This window comes from Martes martes, assembly GCF_963455335.1.
Source record: "Martes martes genome assembly, chromosome: 8".
In the NCBI taxonomy this organism is placed as follows: Eukaryota; Metazoa; Chordata; class Mammalia; order Carnivora; family Mustelidae; genus Martes; species Martes martes.
Genome location: NC_137895.1, coordinates 2277165 through 2281911, shown reverse-complemented (window position 1 = coordinate 2281911; position 4747 = coordinate 2277165).

Below are 4747 nucleotides of genomic sequence, written 5' to 3'. Positions count from 1 at the left end.
CTTTTAAAATAAGGCCCCTGCAGGATTAGGTGGTGATTTTTTCCAGACTGGCTTTCATTTATCTGGAATCCGCTGGCAGCGGCTCCTCTACTGGCCTGTGCTCATTGTCGGGAAGGGTTTCTAGAGCACCTCATTCCTCCGCTCCCTCGGTCAGTCCTCCTCCCGTCTCTCCGGGCAGACGACCCTCAGACCAAGCGAGCAGCTCTTCCTGAGGTCCCGTCACGGGCTGCCTGAGGGTCCGCAGATCCACGGACCTTGTCCCTGGCTTTGAGGACCCGAGTGCCCGAAGCAGGAGCCCTCCATGTGGACTCCCCTCAGCTCACGCCACAGACCTGTTCGGACCGGAGGCCGCTTGTGGGCTGGGTGCCCGAAGCATCTTGCTGAACATGGGCAGGCTCTCCATGCTGATCGTGGAGCCTGGGTCGGCCTGGAAGGGAGACCCCAGTCCCCTCCTCCAAGTGCAAGAGAGAAGCCCCCCTCCCGTGTTCTGGAGGCTGCCTCTGGGAGCTGCCCCTCCAGAGGCGGTCGGAGCTGACCTCTTTCCAGATTTGCTGTCCGCTGGGGAGATGTGCAAGGCCTGGCTGCAGGAGGGCACCGGCTGGGGGCAGGGGGCCACCCTGCGTGGGGGAGTCTGTCTCCAAATGGCTTCCCAAGGAGATGGGCCTCCTGGGAGCCAGCAACGGACCTGAATTCAACTCTGTCCCCAGAAGTGTTGCACGTGACAGCACAGGGACGGACCCGGTGAGTCAAAAGTGTGGCTCGATGGCGCAGAGACTTAGCTACACTGGGGGCTGGAATCGGGACAGACGGGCAGGAGGGTTGGGATCCTGGGCTCCCCCGAGGGATGGATGCTGTCTGCGCTCCCTCCGAGCCACGGGTGCCGGCCAATGCCAGGCCCTCCTCACAGCAGCAGCCGCTCGTCACTGGCCTGAGGCTCTGTGTCTCGCCTCGGCTCTACTGGCCTGGAAGGGGCCGTGGACACTCATGTGTCCAGAAGGCCTCAGGAGGGCAGGGACTGGCCACACGTGGTGCTGGTGCTTACAGGGTATTGCGGGGGGTGCTGAGGTCGGTTTTCAGGTGCTGGGTCCTGTGAGCTTCACCCTGGCTCCTCTCCGGGGATCCAGCTTTCTCTCCAGCTTCCCAGACAGGCCCCTGGAGACCGGCACGCTTGGGGCGGTGGGGAGCTCCACGTTCCCTTCTTTGGGGCCCGTGTCAGTCAGGATGGATGTGGTTGCGCCGCCGTAACAAGCACTCCGCTTTCTGCGTTTCTCGCTCGGCGGAGTCCCTGCAGGTGAGGCTGTGCATACCGGCCGTTCCCTCCCAGGTGGGGGCTCCAGGATCCAGAGGCCTCCTTGGGGAATCCTTGTTCTTTGGAGTCACTGCCTCTCCCCTCAGAAGGCATCACTGTCTTCACAGCTCACGGATCACATATGATCACTGGGTTCTAACCCGCCTAAAGTGCGTCTGGGCAGTGTCTGCAGGAACCCTAGTGGGTGACAGAACAGTGTCCACCGCCCAAGTGCTCCCAGCAATATCCCAGTTCTCCCAGGGGAGGACAGGAGCCTTGCTCCCCACTCACTGCACCGCTGCTGGCGTGTGTCCCCAGGCAGGGCCCCCGTCTGTGCTCAGCAGCCACTCTCTGAACCAAACACAGGTCAGGGTCTGAGTCTGGCTGTTTTGGAAGATGCTGGGCCAACCCAAGCACCTGCTCGTAAGGCTGCCCTTTCCTGCAGAACCCTGCAGAGCAGGAGCCAGAAGAGGGACAAGACAGGACATCACAGCCCTTGTCCCTGCCGCCACACCTGCCCGCAGATCTGTGCTGAGCAAGGAGCAAAGAGACACCTGTCCGGCTTCCTCAAGGCTCAGGCGGCCCAGGGCGACAGAGAGGGGCAGAGACTGCGGGCCCCAATTGCCCAGAATGCAGGGTGGGTCCGGGCCGAGGTTAGGAGGCGCAAGCACGTGCAACGTTGGGAGGGTCTCACAGTCGGGGAATCCCTGGCCACAGCCCCTGGGTGCAGGCGAGTCTCGGCCAGAGAGGAGCTGGGTATGGGTGGGAAGGTGCTGCTGGGTGGGACCAGCTGCTGGGCGGAGGGAGGACACCCAGCAGGAGCCCCCAGCCGAGACCAGGACAGCGGACAGAACTTTGGAAACGGGGAGTTGGGTTACCGTGAAGTCCTATAGCCATGCGGGGGAGGGACCCCAGCGGAAACAGTTGATGGGAGGATTGTCGGGACGTCACTGCAGCTGCGGCACAGGCATCGTGGGGACGCTGGCTGCCTATGACATCAGTGATACCCTCCCTGGAGGGCCGGTGAGCCAATGTGTCTTGTCCACGTTGGTTTCCTCTGCTTGTGGCAGAAACAGAAGAGCAGGTGCAGACCAGGGCGATGCCAGCGGAGGGGCCCCGTCCCATGGCGGGCGGTGCCCATGCACCCTCGGGCGATGCTCTGCACCCACTCTCTCTTCCTCGTGCAGAGGGGAGCTGCTTCAGCCAGCGTCTTCCTGACCACACTGCTCCGCGCGAGCCTTACTTCCGATGTTTCTATGGCGATGCGCCCTGATTCTGTGAAGTGTCTGGACAGCAGTATCACTGGGAACACAGGCCAGCGGCCGCTGCATGAAGCAGGGCAAACACCGTGGATTCTGGAAGTTTCTTCCCACCCCCCGCGCCCATCAGATCCTCCGGTCGCCCTTGCTCTGCAGGCGCAGAGTGGCCACCGCTCGTCCAGCCTCATGTCCAGGGCTCCGGCCCGCATCCCGCCCCGGCCAGTCTTTCAAGGTCAGCACCAGCCCCACGTTTCCCCAGCAACCAGCCGGAGCAGAGAGCTGGGAAAGAAAGGATGCCCTCGCTTGCTCGGGATGCCGCTCCCACTGCTCCCTTTGATGCACCCCCACCCACCTGGCCGCTGTGTCAGAGGCTGCACCGCCCGCTGCGCCTTCTTGGTCCTCAGCTGGGAGGTCCTGCCGCTTGGCAGGGCAACAGTTCCTTCCAGGGTTACAGCTAGTTCCCTGGACGCCGCTGTGCTCTCCGTGCTGATGCTCGGCATGCCCAGGACTGGTCCGGGGCTCAGGGATTGCTAATCCGTGCACCTCCCACTGTTCACGGGTGGAGCGGGTCCTCCTCCTGGCTGCTGGGGTCTGCGCAGTTCCTCTGTGCTGCAGAGAGGTAGTTAACCTTCCGTGCCTCCGTTTCCCCATCTGTGAAACGGTGCCGTTGGTAGACTCTATGCTACTGCAAGGATTAAATGGGAGACTGTCTGGCACACATTTGACACCCAGTCAATACACCGTCATCGTCACCAGCACCTGGACGGCACCCGCTGAACACGGTAGGTGTCCTCATGAAGGTCCCACCAAGGGACACGGAGGACGTCCTGCTCTTGTTCCCACGTCCTCTGCCTGCTCCCAGGGGCCGCACCAGGGCCTGCCTTTACCTTTTGCCTTTGCTTCATTTCCAAGACACATTTTATTCGCTAGGAAGCCCACCTCTCAAAACTGTCCTTTCAATGCCAAACATCTGTATAAAGGTGCAAAAAGTAGTAATTGAGACAGTTGCAAAGTCATACGAATTCATAGACACGGCCCCGTGTTTTCACATATATGTCTGGAGAGCGAGTTTGCAAAGTGCGAGTCTGGAGGGCTCTGACTCCGGCAGCTCGTGGGTTTTCATGAAGAAAATGCGCAGAAGGACGTGGGGGAAGCTGGGCGTGTCCTCAGGACGAGTGTGTGGCTGTGCACGTGTTGGCACAGAGGTGGACACGCGTGCGGTCACTTGACGGGGGCTGGGTGGAAATGTGGGCAGATTCTAGGAGAGCTTGCTGTAGGAAACCCTCCCGAGGCTTGCACACGGGAAGCCGCTGGAGTGAGAATCTGGACATGACCCTGCGGGTCCCTAGTGGGTCCTCCAGCCAGGGCCATTCACAGTGTCCTCTGTGGACAGCAGCCTGATGCTTGTCGACGCCGGCCCACGTGACCACAGGGAGCCCAGGAGGCTACTTTCTGAGCACAGATGTCGAACATGACTCACACTTGACCAGAGAATGTTGAAGGTTTATCCCACGCAGATGTCCCTTCGGTGACAGTTCAGTCAGGATCAATGGCGTTGATCCACAGGAGTTCAACGACGAACCCTCCCCTTGATTCCGGATCTGTGACTTGCGCCTGCCGGCCAGCTGGTGGGACGGGCTGCAGCGGTCTCTGTGTGTTAAGCTGAGGAAAGGCTCCAAGTTGTTAAAGAGGCCACCTCATCCCCACGCTTACATACAGGTCGTGTAGGTTTTCCATAAGCCCAAGCAGTGCAGAGACCGCACCCCCCAGATACCCAGGTGCGCGAGGGGTAATAGGCCCTTCTGGGGGGCCGATGTCTCCCCGGGAGCACCGCGCACAGCCAGGAGCTCCCAGAGCGGGTCGGTCATCAGGAGCCTGCCCGCTCGGGCAGCAGGGGCTCCCCGGCCCCGCCGCCTCTGTGCAGAACCCCAGGGCCTGGGGGGTCCTGGCTGAGACGCAGCCTCACTGTGTTTTAGGTGCATTTCCCACCCCACCCTCCCCAGCCTAAGTCTGTTGGCCTGACAAATAGGATAAAAATACTGCCCCGCAGCGTGCCGTGGGGCCTGGTACAGTAATGCAGGCCACGGCCCTGCACAGAGCAGGGCTGCAGGTGTCCTCCCCCTGCGATGGTCTCCTCCCCAGGGAAACACCCCTGGCTGGGTGCAGGGGGGGGAGGCGGGGGTGGCCTTGCAGTGGCTCC